This window comes from Nothobranchius furzeri, chromosome 4 (genome assembly GCF_043380555.1).
Source record: "Nothobranchius furzeri strain GRZ-AD chromosome 4, NfurGRZ-RIMD1, whole genome shotgun sequence".
Taxonomy (NCBI): domain Eukaryota; kingdom Metazoa; phylum Chordata; class Actinopteri; order Cyprinodontiformes; family Nothobranchiidae; genus Nothobranchius; species Nothobranchius furzeri.
The window spans coordinates 609,484-628,432 of NC_091744.1; the positions used below are offsets into that span (position 1 = coordinate 609,484).

The 18,949-nt window shown below is 42.8% G+C and overlaps 1 non-coding gene across 1 annotated transcript; it reads left to right on the forward strand.

Moving 5' to 3' along the window:
* Window positions 1–11,859: 11,859 nt before the first annotated feature.
* trnaf-aaa (transfer RNA phenylalanine (anticodon AAA)) lies at window positions 11,860–11,941 on the forward strand. The gene has a single exon. It is a non-coding gene; the product is annotated as a tRNA-Phe (tRNA).
* Window positions 11,942–18,949: the final 7,008 nt, after the last annotated feature.

Genomic DNA, 18,949 nt, shown 5'->3' on the forward strand with positions numbered 1-18,949 from the left:
ATGACCACGGTTCAAACGTTGATCATTTAGGAGCAAAACATCATCTCCCACTCAGACTCGCTTCTCCAGAAACGGAGGTTCTGAACTGACATCGCACCAACACACACTTCACCTCACATTTCATTCCACAAACATCCATCATTAGAGAGTTAGTCTGGTTAAATAGTTTAAAATTAATTTTAGTAATACAATTTCTTAAATGTTTGAAAGTCTCTCTCTCTTCTCTTGTCTCTCAGTTCATGCAAAGTGTTTATTAAATTTCCCTGTAATAAAAAGAACCAATCTTCTGATTTAAATAACCCAGTGTCCATTAGATGAGGGCCATACTAGATATGGATCTTTAATGTCTATGGTCATTAATTAAATTGTAACTCTTTAACACAACAGCAACATAAGTATAAAAACCCACCACCCATCTTTATTGAGCATTTTTAAGTCTGTCTCTATGCAAAGGGTGGAATAAACACTGATAAGACCATTAATTGTTCTTAATAGATTTCTGATACTGATGAACCTTCTATGTGTTATCTAAGGCAGGCAGTCAGCTCTTTATCAGTTTGAATAATAATAATAATAGAGACTTAATAATAATAATAATAATAATAATAATAATAATAATAATAATAATAATAATAATAATAATAATGCATTGAACTTTTATAGTGCTTTTTCTAGACACCCAAAGACGCTTTCACACACTCTCAAATTCACACACTGCTAGTGATGGTAAGCTACTTGTAGCCACAGCCACCCTGGGGAGGTCTGACAGAGGCGATGCTGCCATTTGGCGCTGTCGGCCCCTCTGACCACCACTAACACAGGCAAGTTGGGTGAAGTGTCTTGCCCAGGTACACAACAGCAGGATACCCCTGGCGGGAGCTGGAACCGAGCCCATGACCCTCGGATCATGAGGCAACCCGCTCTACCACCTGAGCTACTGAGTTAGATCACAGGAGCAAACTTTAACCTTCAAAAATAAAGAAGTCTTCTCGCTTTTGTTCAAACAGACTAGGAAACGTTACTGCATTTTTATTTTTATTTAACTCTGTGCAAATTATGAAAAATAACTAAAAAGTGAATGCACAGTTCAAAATGAAAAAAAAAATGTTAGTTGTACTGTTATAACACGTTTTTGGCAGATAATCACAGAAAATGTTAGTTTACGAATGTGTGATATGTAAAGCAGGTTCAGGAACAGACAGTAACCGGTGGCATTTTGATTCATATCATACAAATTAGAGCAAGATTTGTTGCTAAAGGTATTTCTAAATTATTATTTCTGGATGTAGAACAGGTCAAATCTAAGCACCAGTTTGAATTAAATCACTGAACAATATTATTGAACTATCGTGCCATGAACAGTACAAACTTTGACATTTATGTCTAAGCCGAGTCATCATGTGGCGCAGAGTTGGTCCAGCACAGACTTGGCACATGCTCACACACCTGGTTAATTCATGCAAAAACTGTACTCCATCAAAGGCAGTATGTAAACGAACAGCTGCCTTCCAGGTAATCTAACCTGATTTAGCAGCCTGCAAGAGCTTGGTGAACTGAGAAAGATAGAGAAAGGGTGTGAACAAAAGCTATAATGGTGAGTTTGACACAGAAGCTGAAACAAAATATACAAATAAAGTATTTCACTTAACATAGCCTCTTCTTCTGGCTCTTGGAGAGTACAATGCTTTTTTCCTCCTCTCCTCCCTCTCTTATCCCAAGGCTCTTTGTCTGTCTTTGGGTGTACGGCGCTTCTGCATTTTTTCTGTAAACTGGAAATTATTAAAAATGGATCTGGTCAGTTGGTCTCTCAACGCGACTGACAAAATTTTTTTCAACAATGAGAACGGGAGAAGGGGCTCCCGGATGCCCCTCTGGGACAGAGCCAGCTGGGCATATCATGGACTCCTGGAAACAGTGGGACCTGATCTGCCTCTCTCAAAAGAAATGTGGAATGCTGCCGTCACCATGGCAACTCTGTCTCCCTATCCCAGCCTGGGCGGGACTGTGACCGGTGAAGGCCGTTGAATCGTTCCAGGAGTCACTGTGCTTTCTAAACCCAACTACCTCCCTCCCCTGTCCAAACGGAGGTGACGAGCACTGCTTATCGTGGCTGCATGCACTGATGTGTGGAGAGTCCCCAACCCTACCTCCCCATCTAGTGGACACTGATGTTGTGTAATGTATGAAGTCTGTTGCATTTCTGTCTGAGGTGTTTTTTGCATAGCAAAGCTGCCCTCCCTGTGGAGGGTAAAGCCTGATTTATGCTTCTCCGTCTGCGTCAGTGCGGAGACACGCAACGCCATTATCCGTCCTTGCGTAGGGCTCCGGCAGGCAGGCAAGTACGTATGGAGTCGAGCCCACTTTTTTAAACATCCATCGAACGAGACGGATAACGAAAGCTTGTGATTGGTCAGGACGCCGCTGTTGTTTACAGCACCGCCATTGCAAAAAGAGCCGAGGATAACTAGCGGCAGACATGGAGCAGCTTGAAGAATAACCTTGCGAAAAAACTCTAAAAATATGAACGTTTAATTCTCCCGTGACTGGAGGAGTGAAAAGATGCGCAGCAAGCATGTTATTTGTGGACGGAAATGACAGGAAACGTGGGTTTAGAGGTGGAGAGCGCATGAAGATGTGGAGAAGAATGAGAGACAAATATGTCCGTGTTAAAAGTCTCTTATATACACAAAAAACACAATATAAACACACGATCTTGGACCGATACATGACAGGATACCACAGAACAGCGCTACGCCTAATGTTGTCCTGCCGGGCAATTGCTTTGCAACACTCTCCAGGAAACGGAGAAGTATGAGAGCAAAACGCTTCTGTCAATCCGTGCGTGTCTGTCCCTTGCGGAGCTGACGGAGAAGCATAAACCAGGCTTAACTCTGAAGTGCCTTTTTTCCCCCCACCTGACTCAATCCTCATATATAAACCCTCTGATCTCGATTAAGGCAGCAAATGACCACAGTCACCAATTCTTACCATTCCATACCATTTTAAATATAAAGCGCATTCAACAAGGCATTACAACCAAACAAGGCGCTGTACACTACAAATGTTAGTTAATTAAACCGGCGTCAGACCGTCATGTAGAACAGAGATAAAAGATAAAAAGGAAAAACAACAAAAGTCCTAGAACTAACAGTTAAAAATCAATAAAACACAGTGAGAATATAAAAAAATAAGAAAAACATTTTCAAAAGAACCCCAATAATACGGAAGTTGATGTTGTGCATTCCATTTTTAAACAATGTAGTTGTAAGTGAGGTTCATAATTATGTGGTATACACTAGGTTGAAGTAGTGAGTTTTCATGCGTGATTTAAAAATGCTAGCTGTTGGTGCTTGCCTCACTAGCAGTGGTAATGTGTTCCACAGCTTCGGTGCACAGACAGAGAAAGGCCTTTCTCCACGGCTTTTTAAACGTGCATTCGGAACAGCTAGGAGGAGCTTATCTTCGGACCTGAGAGCACGCGGCGGATTGTAGTAATGGACAAGTTCACACAGATATGGAGGAGCTGGACGGTTCAAGGATTTGTAAGTCAGAAGCAAAATTTTGAAATTTATCCTGAACTGCATGGGCAACCATTGGAGAGATTTCAGATTTGGTGAAATGTGTTGTCTTCTGTCAGCTCCAGTCAGGAACCTAGCCGCTGAATTCTGGACCAGCTGAAGTTTAGAAAGAGCTGCTTTACTGATGCCGTATAAGCAGGAGTTAGAGTCTTGAAGTGATGAAAGTGTGGACCACAGATTTCAGAAGACGGACACTCAGGATGTGCTTTAGTTTCGAGATGCGTCTTAGTTGGTAAAAACATGATTTAACTGTGTTATTGACCTGGGCATCCATCTTCAGAGCCTGGCCCATGTTTACTCCAAGGTTGGAAATTACAGAGGATACATTAGGTGACAGATAGTTGAGGTCAGGTTGATGAGTAGCCGTGATACTGTAAGGACTAAAAACAATTAACTCAGTCTTGGAGTCATTAAGATGGAGGAAGTTATCAGCAAGCCATAGCTTGACCTCAAGGATACAGTCAGACAGAACTTTTGTTGATTGAGTTGGCTTAAATGAAATGCAGATTTGACAGTCGTCAGCGTAAAGATGGTATGAGACAGCGTGATTTCTGAAAATGGCTCCTAAGGGCAGTATATAGAGGTTGAACAGTAACGGGCCGAGTATTGAACCTTGTGGGACACCCCAACGTAGTGGCTGTGACTCGGATGAACAGCCATCTAACATGACTCTAGCAGGCCTGTTACAAAAGTATGACCCAAACCAATCTAGGGCTGAGCCTGAAATGCCAGCCCAAGTGTGAAGTCTTGTGATCAAAATGTCATGATCGATCGTGTCAAATGCTGCGGATAGATCCAAAAGTACCAGAACCACATGGAAACCTGAATCTAAAGCCAGAAAAATGTCATTAAACACCCGAACGTGAGCAGTTTCAGTGCTGTGCTGTTGTCTAAAACCAGACTGACAGGTGTCCATTACCTGAATTTCATTTAGATGTTTCAGCAACTGTTCATACACTATTTTCTCAAGGACCTTAGATAAAAACGGTAATTTGGAAATTGGACAGAGATTAGAGTAATCGGTGGGATCAAGGCCGGGTTTTTTCAAGATTGGCTGTAGAACAGCGTGTTTAAAGGCACGAGGAACTTCAGCCAATGTCACGCTACTATTTATAATGCCTTGCACGCTATGGCTAATGAAAGGAAACACCTCTTTCAGGAGACGAGGTGGGATAACATCATCTGGGGAGCCAGAGGGTTTCATGGCTGCAACAGTTTTTTCTAGATAGGGCAAAGAGATGGGCTGAAAGCTTTGAAGTTGCACATGAGAGGTGATAAATGAATCAGGAACATGGTTGGTTTGGTGAATCTGAGCTCTGATTACAGTAATCTTATTTAAGAAAAACTGCAGGATTTGGCTACACAAGTCAGCAGACGCAGAGGAAAATAGTTTTTCAACTGGGGAAAGCACTGCATTTATGGTTTTATATAACACACCTTGATTATTTGAATTAGCTGGGACAATGCTAGCAAAAAATCGATTTCTCGCGCCTCTGACTGCTCTTTAGTACTGAGACCAAGCCTCTCTCATGGCCTCGAAGGATACAGTAAGCCTGTCTTTTATCCATTTACGTTCCAGTCTTCTGGAATTTTGTCTCATGGAACGTGTTTGTTCGTTCAGCCATGGGTCTGGCTTGGATGTCTTTCGACGTGATTTTAATGGAGCGACAATATCCATAGCAGCCAGGCAGGATGAATCAAGCGCACAAAGTGATCCCTCAACTACAGTAAATGCATCAATAGAATCATATGGAGCTGAATTCAGAGTAAGAACAGCGGCAAAATCTGCAGCAGTATTGGGTCTGATTATACAAGAGAAGCTGGGACGGAAATATTCAATACGAGAGGCATAGTCTAATTTGAAATTAAACAAAACTGGTGAGTGATCTGAAAAAGTCGCAGGTAGAATGCCAAGATCACTAATTTCCAGCCCATGACAGAAAACCAGGTCAAGTGTGTGTGTATGCCCATGTGTGGGCCCACTAACTGTTGGGACAAGCTAAAGGAGTCAATAAGATCTAGGAAATCCCTTACCAAAGGTTTGTCAGGACAGCAGACATGAATATTAAAATCACCAAGCAAGAGTATTTTTCCGTATCTACAGGAGACTTCAGCCAGAAAAGCTGCAAATTCATTTAGAAAATCCTTATTATATTTTGGTGGACGGTAAATGAGAGCACATAACAGTGTAGGCGAACGTTCCAATTCAAACACGCTTAATTCAAAGGACAATGGTGTTGATTGAGGGGTAATCGGTGTGCAGATAAGATCTGATTTAAATATAGTCAATAGACCTCCGCCCCGGCGCTGTGCTCTTGGAATGTTAATGAAGGAGCATCCAGGAGGTAACATTTCGACTATTGAGGCCGAATCCCCATGGGTGATCCACGATTCAGTGGCGCATAAAACATCCAGGCTATTGTTCTGGAAGGATTCCTTCAGAATAAAAGTTTTATTTTCAACTGATCTGGCGTTGATCAGCGCAAAACAAGTCGACTGAGTACCCGATTGTAGAGAAAGTCCGGTTCCTTCAAATCTTGCAACATACCGCAGGTTGGCCGGATTTCTTCCCCGCTGAATGAGCCAGCCAAAACGGGAGCAGCCGAAACGTGCGTGGGCACCCGGCTGGCGAATCATCCTCATATCCCACGCACTCATGCAGCTCTTCGCTCCGAGAGCTCCCAGCCAGCAGGACATCCTCATTTCAGACGCATCCATGGAACATTCAGCTCCGTGTGCTCCCGGTAGCAGCGAGATCGTCCCAACATGGTTGAGATGACGCTGGATCCGCCACATCACAGTCGCGGAGCAGCACTCTGATATGGCTTCGCCACACCGGATCCTTCGGAGCTGAACGAAGAAGCCGCCTCGTTTCTTTTTCCACGGTCTCCAGGGCAGCTGTAAACCAACAGGCAACACGAAGGCTTGGTTAACATCAGTCTCCAGCGGCGGTGGGAAAGCATGGGGCAACAAAGGCCCTAAAGCAAGGTTAGCGTCAGTCTCCAGTGGCAGAGGAAAACGGTGTCCCGCATTAGAGTACTGGAGAATGTCCATTCTAGACCGGATCGAGAGTAGGAAGTCCCGATCATACGCCAGCAGAAAATCAGCACTATATATCGAAGAAACCATAAAATAGAATAGAAAAACAAAAAAGGTCGGGAACCGAGCAGACACACAGCCGACCAAGGGCGCCATCTTGCTCAAATTCTTGTCATGTGTCTATGCCTTTGTATGTATGTCTGATCTCAGAATTGTGTGTACTGAAACTCTAATTTCCCTCTGGGATTAATAAAGTATCTTTGAATTGAATTGAATCGAATAAACTTTAAAACACCTCTGAGCAATTATAAATTAGAAAAATTGACAAATATTTGTATTGTATTAAAGGGGTCCTAGAGTTTAAAACCACATTGACCTTGTTGAATACAGGCAGTTTGGGGTGTCTAATGTAGCCTTCCAAAACATCTGTGCCGTTGTCACAATCTCCGCTCACCGACGTCCCCCTGGATACAGAATCACCTCCTAGAACCCCACTTGCCAGCACTCCATGCACCGGACATACCACCATGACCACCACTGTCTATACGGAAGTCCATTACTTCCGCCATCATTCAATCATTGTTTCTCATGAATAAAGCCACGAGTTCCCGAGCTATCTGCTCTTCTCAACCAATCTGACAACCAGTAAGTCAGGTTTCTTATTCTGGAAAATTACTCCGATCTCGTTCCCATTCGAGCCTCGTACAGACATTCCTATATAAACTGAGTGTCAGCCATGCCCAGTGTTTGGGTCATAACACACACCACAGCCAAACTCCCTGCTGCCCTCAGTCTAGCCTCTCCTCTGCAGCAATCTGACAGGCATCTTTACTCCCGTCCTGTAAGTTAGCAATGTTGCAACGGTGACGGATAAATGAATGGTTCTAAGGAAAGCTGGTTTAGCTTGTCATAAACAAGACACACCTCCTTAAATCTGCATGTCTCAACCCACTTCAGAGTCAACAATACATAAACGTTAGTCACTGTATTGCTAACTGCAGAAAAATGCTAGGCCGAGCCACCGTTAACGCAAGCCTGAGCAACAGCTAATGTCCTCATTGGACAAGAGGAAAAAAAACAATGGATAAGGAATGAATGAAGGCCAGTTGGATCCATAGCTCCCAGGCGTGTCCTGTCCAGTTCTTGTCCTCTTCTTTGTTTATCCGCAAACTCTCTAAAACCTTAAACATTGACAATCCTACACCCACCTGTGAACATCAGCCAGATTTACACTCACTTCCTCTTTTGTTTCTATTAGTTAAACTGTGAGTGCGTTTACATGCAGCCAGTATCCCTTTTAAAACCCGAATCTTCACAATAACCCGGTTCCGCAGGTCCATGTAAACACCGCCAAAAACCCGCATATTCTCATAACCGGGTTTTTAAAATCCCGGTTACTACACCTGGGGTAACCCTTTTCTAACCCGAATGTTTGGTCGTGTAAACGCATATCGGGATATCCCCTTCAAAGCGTGTGTTCTGCGCATGCGCTGCTCGCAAAGAATCTTGGTCTTTTGAGTAGCGAGACGTCTTGTATGCGCCAGAACACCGGAAGTAAACAACAAGTTGGGAGCAACATGGCGAGTCGCGGCACAGCACCACACTTTTGGAGTGATGAGGAAACTAAAGTGCAAACAAACGTGGTCGCTATCTCTTCCGAACTGGGAAACACGTTGTTGTTTTCACGGATACCGGAACAAGAAGAACCGGAAATGACGTATATTGCGTCTGGACGTAGTCCGTACGTCCTGACGCTACCCCAACATCCGCATTTAAATCGGGTTATGCAAGTTAGGGGTAACTCTTTCTATTTATGCTTGTAAACGGATTATTCTGATCAACTCACAAACCCAAATACTGACCTTAACCCCATCATAACCCGGATATTGGCTGCATGTAAAACTTAATAGTTTTTATGTTGCTCTTCCTCAACTTCGAAGAAAAATAAATAAATCAATACAATAAACCCAATGAAATGGTTGGAATCTTAAAGATAAGTCCAACAATGACTGGCAATAAAATTTTTTATATAATGTGGGTTATATAATAATTTCAGAGCCACCCATGGTGTGAGCCTTGGGCAATTTTGATATTCAAAGGCTCAAAACAGCAATCCAAGCAGAGCAGAAAGAGATGGAAGCCACCCAGCTCCAACACTGCCAGATGTGGACCATCTGTGACACCTGCAGGGCTTCATCTTTCCTTTGTCTCTGTTCCACATCTGGCACCCCAAGTCTGTTAAAAGCAGCCTTCCTGTCTACATCACTGACACATGAAAGCTATGTAGCTGTCACTTCAGGAGGGACGACCTGGAGGGAAATTCTGTAGTTCCTGTGTGGAAACTTGATTAAAAATGGTTTAATCAGCCCTCATTAAATATTAAATGTCACACCAACAAAGTAACACGTGATATGAAACAAACAGAAATGTTGGTTTGATGTGGCTCTAAGTCAAACTGCAACATCCTATAGAAGACTGTGGCTTTATTAGAGAATGGTTGACTTTAAACAGCCTTTGAGAAAACAGGGCAACAGGAGAGTAATTTAAAGAATCCAATCAACCACCTTTTCCTTCCTAATTAAGAAGATAATCATCTAAAACTGTGTAGCTTCAACAGAAGATTTAAATATGTCAGAATCACCAGTTTTATAAGGAGAAAAAAATCTATTTGTCAATTGATTTGAAGTAAAAGTCTGGGAAATAATTTTGGCCTCTGTCAATTTTTAAGTGAAACGCAAAAATGAAGTTAACTCAGACTGATGTCCTTGACAAATTATCTGTGACCACTTGGTGGAATCTACAAATAACACTTAATTTAATTCCTGTTTCCATTAAGAAACGTAATCAAGCACAAAGAGGGAGCTGGTTGGACCTGTTCGGCTTTTTAATTATCAACATGGCATCACACGTTTGGCCACAATCTTTTTCACGAAAATAGTGGCCATCCAAGTATGTGAGCATTTAAACACTAATGATCTGTTTGAGGAATTTAAGTCTGGTTTTAGAGAGTATCACAACACTGAAACTGCATTAGTGAAAGTTACAAATGATATTCTCATGGCCTCAGATAAGAATCTTGTGTCTGTTCTACTCTTGTTAGATCTCAGTGGTCTAAGGTGCTGGATTTAGGCTCCAGTCTCTAAGGAGGCGTGGGTTCAAATCCCACCTCTGCCATTAACACATCTTTGGCAACATAGATTTCAGAGAACGATTTACAGTCAATCAATTGAAATCAAATGCAATATGTTCATAATTGCTTCTTTGTGTACATAATACTTCTTGTGATGTTGCTTTCTGTTTAAACTTTGGGAGATGCTTCCAATTTTGCAAACCTGTAGAAATTGCGTCAGTACAGGCATGTTTTGAAAGGTTACAGATTGGACCATTTTGGAGAATAAAGTCGAGCAGAGTGGCGCAGCGGGAGCGTGCTGGGCCCATAACCCAGAGGTCGATGAATCGAAACCATCCTCTGCTAACCAAGAGTTGCACGATTGAACTGTTTCCACATCTGCAATGACTCTCTTTAAATGTTTATGTACCCCAAATTGCAGTATCCTGCCACAGTCCAAAACATATTGCAACTGGACCAGTCTCAAACCAAAGCAAAAGATCTTAAAGAAACTAAGTCAGTAAACATCCATTGCTTTCAAATCGCACTACACTTACCTAACTTGATGTTTGCAGAGTATTTACCAATTTAAATAACATGTAAACACGTGACAAGCAATTCCGTGATACGGCTAACTTGTGATTGTAGAAAAAGTGTCCTCCCAACTTAAGAGGTCAGTTTTTGACGGGCAACATTAAATATTTTCTTTGTGATAGAGTGGCCGAGTGGTCTAAGGCGCTTGATTAAGGCTCCAGTCTCTAAGGAGAAGTGGGTTCAAATTCCACCTCTGCCATTAACTCATCTTTCGCAACATAGATTTCAGAGAACGATTTATAGTCAATCAATTGAAATGAACTGCAATATGTTCATAATTGCTTCTTTGTGTACATAATACTTCTTGTGATGTTGCTTTCTGTTTAAACTTTGGGAGATGCTTCCAATTTTGCAAACCTTTAGAAATTGCGTTAGTGCAGGCATGTTTTGAAAGGTGACAGATTGGACCATTTTTGAGAATAAATGTCGAGCAGAGTGGCGCAGCGGGAGCGGGCTGGGCCCATAACCTAGAGGTCGATGGATCGAAACCATCCTTTGCTAACCAAGAGTTGCACGAGTGAACTGTTTCCACATCTGCAATGACTCTCTTTAAATGTTTATGTACCCCAAATTGCAGCATACTGCCACAGTCAAAAACATATTATAACTGGACCAGTCTCAAACCAAAGCAAAAGTTCTTAAAGAAACTATGTCAGTCAACATCCATCGCTTTCAAATCTCAAAACAATTACCTAACTTGATGTTTGCAGAGTATTTAACAATTTAAATAACATGTAAACACGTGACAAGCAATTCCGGGATACGGCTAACTTGTGATTGTAGAAAAAATGTTCTCCCATCTTAAGAGGTCAGTTTTTGATGGGCGACATTGAAGATTTTCTTTGTGGTAGACTGGCCGAGTGGTCTAAAGCGCTGGATTTAAGCTCCAGTCTCTAAGGAGGCGTGGGATCAAATCCCACCTCTGCCATGAACACATCTTTGGCAACATAGATTTCGGAGAACGACTTACAGTTGATCAATTGAAAGGAACTGCAATATGTTCATTATTGCTTCTTTGTGTACATAATACTTCTTGTGATGTTGCTTTCTGTTTAAACTTTTGGAGATGCTTCCAATTTTGCAAACCTTTTGAAATTGCGGACCATTTTTGTGAATAAATGTCGAGCAGAGTGGCGCAGCGGGAGCGTGCTGGGCCCCTAACCCAGAGGTCGATGGATCGAAACCATCCTCTGAGATCCAAGAGTTCACGATTGAGCTGTTTCCACATCTGTAATGACTCTCTTAAAATGTTTATGTACCCCAAATTGCAGCATCCTGACTCAGTCGAAAACATTGCAACTGGATCAGTCTCAAACCAAAGCAAAAGATCTTAAAGAAACTAAGTCAGTCAACATCCATTGCTTTCAAATCCCACTACAATTACCTAACTTGATGTTTGCACAGTATTTACCAATTTAAATAACATGTAAAACACGTGAAAAGCAATTCCGAGATATGGCTAACTTGTTCTTGGAGAAAAGTTGTCCCCCCAACTTGAGAAGTCAGTTTTTGATGGGCGACATTGAAGATTTTCTTTGTGGTAGAGTGGCCGAGTGGTCTAAGATGCTGGATTAAAGCTCCAGTCTCTAAGGAGGCGTGGGTTCAAATCCCACCTCTGCCATTAACACATCTTTGGCAACATAGATTTCAGAGAACGATTTACAGGCAATCAATTGAAATCAACTGCAATATGTTCATAATTGCTTCTTTGTGTACATAGTACTTCTTGTGATGTTGCTTTCTGTTTAAACTTTGGGAGATGCTTCCAATTTTGCAAACCTTTAGAAATTGCGTCAGTGCAGGCATGTGTTGAAAGGTTACAGATTGGACCATTTTTGTGAATAAATGTTGAGCAGAGTGGTGCAGCGGGAGCGTGCTGGGCCCATAACCCAGAGGTCGATGGATCGAAACCATCCTCTGCTAACCAAGAGTTGCACCATTGAACTGTTTCCACATCTGCAATGACTCTCTTTAAATGTTTATGTACCCCAAATTGCAGCATCCTGCCACAGTCCAAAACATATTATAACTGGACCAGTCTCAAACCAAAGCAAAAGATCTTAAAGAAACTAAGTCAGTCAACATCCATTGCTTTCAAATCTCACTACAATTACCTAACTTGATGTTTGCACAGTATTTACCAATTTAAATAACATGTAAACATGTGACAAGCAATTCCGTGACACGGCTAACTGGTTCTTGGAGAAAAGTTGTCCCCCCAACTTGAGAAGTCAGTTTTTGATGGGCGACATTGCATATTTTCTTTGTGGCCGAGTGCTCTAAGGCGCTGGATTTAGGCTCCAGTCTTTAAGGAGGCGTGGGTTCAAATCCCACCTCTGCCATTAACACATCTTTGGCAACATAGATTTCAGAGAACGATTTACAGTCAATCAATTGAAATGAACTGCAATATGTTCATAATAGCTTCTTTGTGCACATAATACTTCTTGTGGTGTTGCTTTCTGTTTAAATTTTGGTAGATGCTTCCAATTTTGCAAACCTTTAAAAATTGCGGACCATTTTTGCGAATAAATGTCGAGCAGAGTGGCGCAGCGGGAGCGTGCTGGGCCCATAACCCAGAGATCGATGGATCGAAACCATCCTCTGCTGACCAAGAGTTGCACCATTGAACTGTTTCCACATCTGCAATGACTCTCTGTAAATGTTTATGTACCCCAAATTGCAGTATCCTGCAACAGTCTAAAACATATTGCAACTGGACCAGTCTCAAACCAAAGCAAAAGATCTTAAAGAAACTAAGTCAATCAACATCCATTGCTTTCAAATCTCACTTCAATTACCTAACTTGATGTTTGCAGAGTATTTACCAATTTAAATAACCTGTAAACACGTGACAAGCAATTCCGTGACACGGCTAACTTGTGATTGTAGAAAAAATGTCCTCCCATCTTTTTTTTTTTTTTTTACCGTGTCCTGTGTGGCTGTGAAGCAAGCAGAATTGATGTCTGAATGCTGGTGACAAGCCTTACAGATTTATTCTCAGGTGGAGCATCAAAGCGTTTGCTTTTAATGTCACGCCTGATACTTAAAACTTTATTGTTATTGTTGTTGAATGCTTTGTAATTCCGACCAGACACGGAGACAGAGGTGAAAGAGAAAGGAAGAGAAAAGGTGGAGGGAGAGGAGGGGGGGGGGGGGTTCCACAAAAATAAACAATGAACAAGTGTCTGCTTCTAAACCTGCAGAAAAAGACAAAAAAAAAAAAAAACAAAAGGACACAAAAAAGGGACACAACAACAATACAACAAGATCTACCTATCACTGCGTCAACTTGATGAAAAAAAAAACAAAAAACAATATATACATATATATATATATATATATATATATATATATATATATATATATATATATATATATATACATATATATATATATGTATATATATATATATATATATATAATCAACATTGCTTAACTGAAGAATCACGATAATAAATCACAATGCATTAAGTGCCCCCCATAGTCTTAAGACATGTGTTGAACGTGCCCAAGCCCAAACTTTTGAGAGCACCATGTGAGCACCTGTGTGTGTACACGCGCTTGTTTATTTAAGGTTTCTCTATAGGAGCATCCAACAGAGAGTGTGAGGGACCACAGATCCGCCCCCCAAAGATGCGCAGGAGACGGGGGGAGCTCCAAGTCCCAGAGATCCAGGCGTTGCCCCAGAATGCAGGAACCCCAAGGAGACTGCAACCAGAAAGGCCCCCGCCCCCCTCGAGAGGCACAGAGGATCGCCCCGGGGGGCCACAACCAGCAGCCGGCAGAGTCCCTGGAGATATCAGCGGCAAGCCCACAGGCCCGCCCGCAGCCTCCCACCCCCTAGCCGGCCGAGCCCGGGACCCAGCGACCCGGGACCCAGAGGTGACCACCCCCGCCGGGGACCCAGCAGAGCCCAGGGACCCAGACCCCACCAGGCAGCCACCGGGATCTATCAGGCAGATGCCAAAATCTTAAACCCCCAGACCCGGTTGCCACGAACACTCAGGCAGACCATGGCACAAGCCCCCACACCAGGTGTGGCAGGGGGAGGGGGGACAAAGATCTATATCATCAAGAGAAGTTCCAGGAGAGGGGAGGACCCAAAGGCCCCACCTGACATATACAGTCATACACAAACACAGTCACACACTCCCTCCCTCATGCTCACACATACACATACAACCCAAGACTTACAAAAATGCACGCCGGACACCCACTCATGCTCCCCATACACACCCTATTCACTCTGGTCCCGGTACTGCTGCACATTGGGTACAACCATCACCGGTAACCAGAGTTTGACCCTTTCTGCTGGGGTGCTGATGAGCAGGCTCCCCCGCCCAACGCTGAGCACAGCAACCCACCACCCCAGACCCCAACCAGACGGCCAGATCTCCCTCCTAGCCTCCAGCCCCAGGAAGCCTAGCAACAACAGAGGTGGCTAAGACCCCTAGTCTCCCTCCACCTGCTCCAATATAGTGTTGTGTGATCATGAGGTGTATTCCATGGCTGTGGTGAGTGGGCAGTGCGGGCATCATCCGGCATATGCCAGCTGATGCCACCGCACCACCCCACTTACACCCTCAGCCATCAGTGTCTAAGTGCAGTTTAAAATTGGAAGTGGGCACCGGCACTCGGGAGGAGGCTGAAATATCCCCCTGCCAAATGCCGTTGAATGTGCTCACTCCCAAGGCCCTAAGTGTGTGTTTGTGTGGAATGTCGTCAGTGGAAGTGTATAAGGTGCAAATAAAATTGGGGGGCAGGTTGCCACAGGAATGCGGAAATGGGGTCCATACCCGCACTCCCTGACTTGCCCACCCCCCAAGGTCCTATGTGTATGTTTGTGTGATGATGTGAGGGAGCAGGAGGAGAGAAATATGCGGGGATCAGGAGGAATTGCTGGTTGGGCTTAGCCCTCCAGGGAGCCAGCTCCCCTACTGGCCCCAATAGGCACCTCTGTTGTCAAACTGCCACCCAGGGCATGGAGACCCCAGCCCATCCTGCCAGGGCCCAAAGCAGCAGCATTACAGAGCCTCACGGAGTCCGAGGGCACCAACCCAGCCCCATCCCAGCAGAATATCTATGCCCACCCCTGCATTTGCACAACTTCCAGAATATATAAGACATGGGACATCCAGGTAAGGTTTGGTCCTCCCCGTCCTGGACCTCCCCCTCCCCTGTGATGGAACGGCAGAGGAGCCAAGGTCTACCTGATGCCCCCGAACCCGGGCCAGGCACTGCTGAGTGTTCCTGCCTTCTTCCCGGCAGCATACATGTCAGGACCTGACCCCCAAGGCCCCGCCCAGATCCCCACACGTGGCCGGCAACCCCCAAACACAGACCCCCAGGCCCCCACCCAGACCCGCCCAGGGGTATTGCAGCCGCCAGGCAGTGACCCATGGCCGCCGCCAAGATCCCCAAGGGGCCCCACTCACAACCGCCAGTAGTCCACCCCCCGAGGCAACCCAAGCACCTCCAGAGGGGGGCAACAGCCCCCCAGTCCCAGACACCCCCAGTGAACCCACCTCCAGGGAACATCCGGATACTCCAAACTCAGACCCCACACCCCCCCACAGGACAACATCAATGGCCCCCCACCCTCGCTATGTGATGGAACCGATCAAAGGAGCCCAGAGAGATTCATCTGAAGTGGAAGCAGAGGCTATATCAAGTGCAATATGATCTAACAAAAGATTTCTATACTGGTTAATGCAGAGACTTTCTCTATTTTTCCAATTCAAGAGGATAGTTTTCTTAGCGATGCATATGGCAGTCAGAACCACGTGAACCAAAGATGTTGCAATCGGGACATCGTGCAGCTGTCCCAGTAAACAAAGAGAGGGGGAAGCTGGGATATGACATTTCAGACATTTTGACAGATCCTCACATACTCTACCCCAAAATTCCTGGACAGGTGGGCAGGACCACAGTGCATGAATGTAATTGTCAGAAATGTTGTTTGTGCAGTGTGTACAGGTGTCAGACGACACAAACCCCATCTTGAACATCCGATGACCTGTATAGTGTACTCTGTGTAGAATTTTGTACTGAATTAATTGTACATTGGGGTGTCTGATCATTTTAAAAGTTTTTAAACAAGTTTGGGACCAGAAGTCCTGGTCAAAGCTAACTGATAGATCCACCTCCCATTTTTCAATAGGGATTGCAATTTTATCGTCTATTTTGGACAGTAGTCTTATATACTTTAGACAGTAGTTTGGGGGGTTTGAGATTATAAAAGTCTAATACCCTTGGTGGTGTTTGTAATTCTATTTTATTGAGCTTAAATTTTTGTTTGACTACAGATTTAATTTGGTGATATTCTAAAAAGCTATTCTTATCCATTCCAAATTGGGAGACTATTTGATTAAATGGGATGAAGTCCAATCCTTCATATATGTGTTCCAGGTATAGGATTCCTTTATTTTTCCAGTCCGGAAGGTTCATCATTTTGTTGTTTTGCAAAATGTCAGGATTGTTCCAGATAGGTGTGCGTCTGCATGGTACTAGTGAAGACTCTGTCATTTTAAGATACTCCCACCATGCTGTCAGAGAGGTGCTGATACTAATACTTTTGAAGCTTTCATGTTTTCTTATGCTTGGGCTAATAAATGGTAAGTCTGAAAGCTCTATCGTATTGCAAAGTGTCTGTTCTATATCTAACCAGGACTCGTCTAATGGGTTATCTTGCAACCATCTTGGTATATATTGCAGCCTGTTGGCTAAGAAATAATAATAAAAGTTGGGTAAATCCAGTCCTCCTCTGTCTTTGGTCTTCTGAAGCGTTTTTAAGCTAATTCGTGGAGGTTTATCCTGCCAAAGGAATTTAGTAATTGAGGAGTCCAGAGATTTAAACCAGTCAGCTGGAGGTTTGTTTGGGATCATCGAGAATAAGTAATTTATTCTGGGTAAGACCATCATTTTAATTGTAGCAACTCTCCCCATGAGTGATATTGGTAAGGATTTCCATCTTGCAAGATCATCTTCCACTTTCCTTAAAAGTGTAATTCAGTTTGGTTAGATCCGCTAACTTGGGAGAGATATTAATTCCCAGGTATGTGATATTCCCTGACTCCAATTGTGTTTTAAGCAAATTGACAAATGAGAAATTAATTGGTAGAACTGTGGATTTTAACCAGTTTATAGAGTAATCTGAAACTCTGGAAAAAGAGTTTATCAGTTCTATTGCTTGGGAGAGAGAGGATTGAGAATTCTGGAGAAAGAGTAAAACATCATCTGCATAAAGACTGATCCAGGGACGAAATTTTGATTTCAGAAGTGGGGGGGACACAGCAGGCTTGTGCGGATTTGGGGTGGGGGGTGTTATGTAAAGACCCCTTGACACGTCACGTGCCCATCTCAATAATTTTTCCATCCTTATTGAAGTGCAGTTTTGGCTGTTGACAATGGATAGGCCATTGCATTTATTGTTTTGGGTCTTTTTTTATTGTTTTTGGTGCAACATTTTCTAACAGGGAGTTAGATTCCTTTTTTATTTAATTTTTGTTTGTTATTTTTATTCATTTAGAAGTTCTGGTTCTGGACATTTCAATGTTAAATGAAGGTTCATTTGTTGCATTTTAAAGGGTGTACTTGCATTATTATGATATATTAACATTATATTAGTGGTTATTTTGGTCTAGATAATGTTGACAATGATATCGTTTATCATCAACAATTTGTTGGACAAAATATCGTCCAGCAAAATGTGTTACTTTCCCAGGCCTAGTCAAAAGTATAAAAATTATTTATACAAAAACGGTCCTCCTGAGATCTGGCCGTTTGTTCATTTGCTGTGTTAGAGGACATGCTGAACTAATGTTTTACACATGATCATCACCCTAACATTTGAGTGTATAAAAACATATTAAATATGTTTTTTCCCTTAAAAGTGTTTAAACAGTTGTTGCATTTCAACACACAAAAAATAAAAGGAAAAAATAAGATACATCTAATGAAAAGTGTACATCTTTGACATTAAGCTTAAAAAAATCTGTTGACGATGATGATACTGTTCATTTTTCAGAGCTTTTTAATGTGAAAATATGCATTGCAATAGATAAGTTTACAATAAAGTTAAATGATAAAAGTTTTCAAGTTACACTTCTACTACTACTACTACTAGTAATAATAATTATGATAATAGTAATAATAAAAATAATAATAATTATAATAATACGAATAAATTGTGTCTGAGGAGTCAGTTATGTGGAGATGAGTTTGTAAAAGTTAGTTTTGAGTATGTTTGTGAAGGAGGAGGTGAGTCTGAGCTTAATGCAGGGGTGTCACATGTCCAACTTACGTTTAGACTTTGAAAGAAGTCTCTTATATCCACTTTTCGTTTTCTTGACATGCTGCCTCCTGGCTGTGCCTAACTACCAAAGACTCACAAATGAACACTTATTCAAATGTTATGTAATGGAAGCTGAGCTGAGCTCTGATATTACACAGCGTCTAGTTGACGATGTGACTCAGTACCGGTGTTCCCTAGCGGCTCCAAACTAGCAAAACAACGTGAGCACGTTCTGACTGTTTACAACTTGAGTGACAGCAGCAACAGCCAATAATACGTTAGCAAGTATCAGCAGAGCCAATAGATTAGCTTTTGGGCGGGTCTAATAGTAAA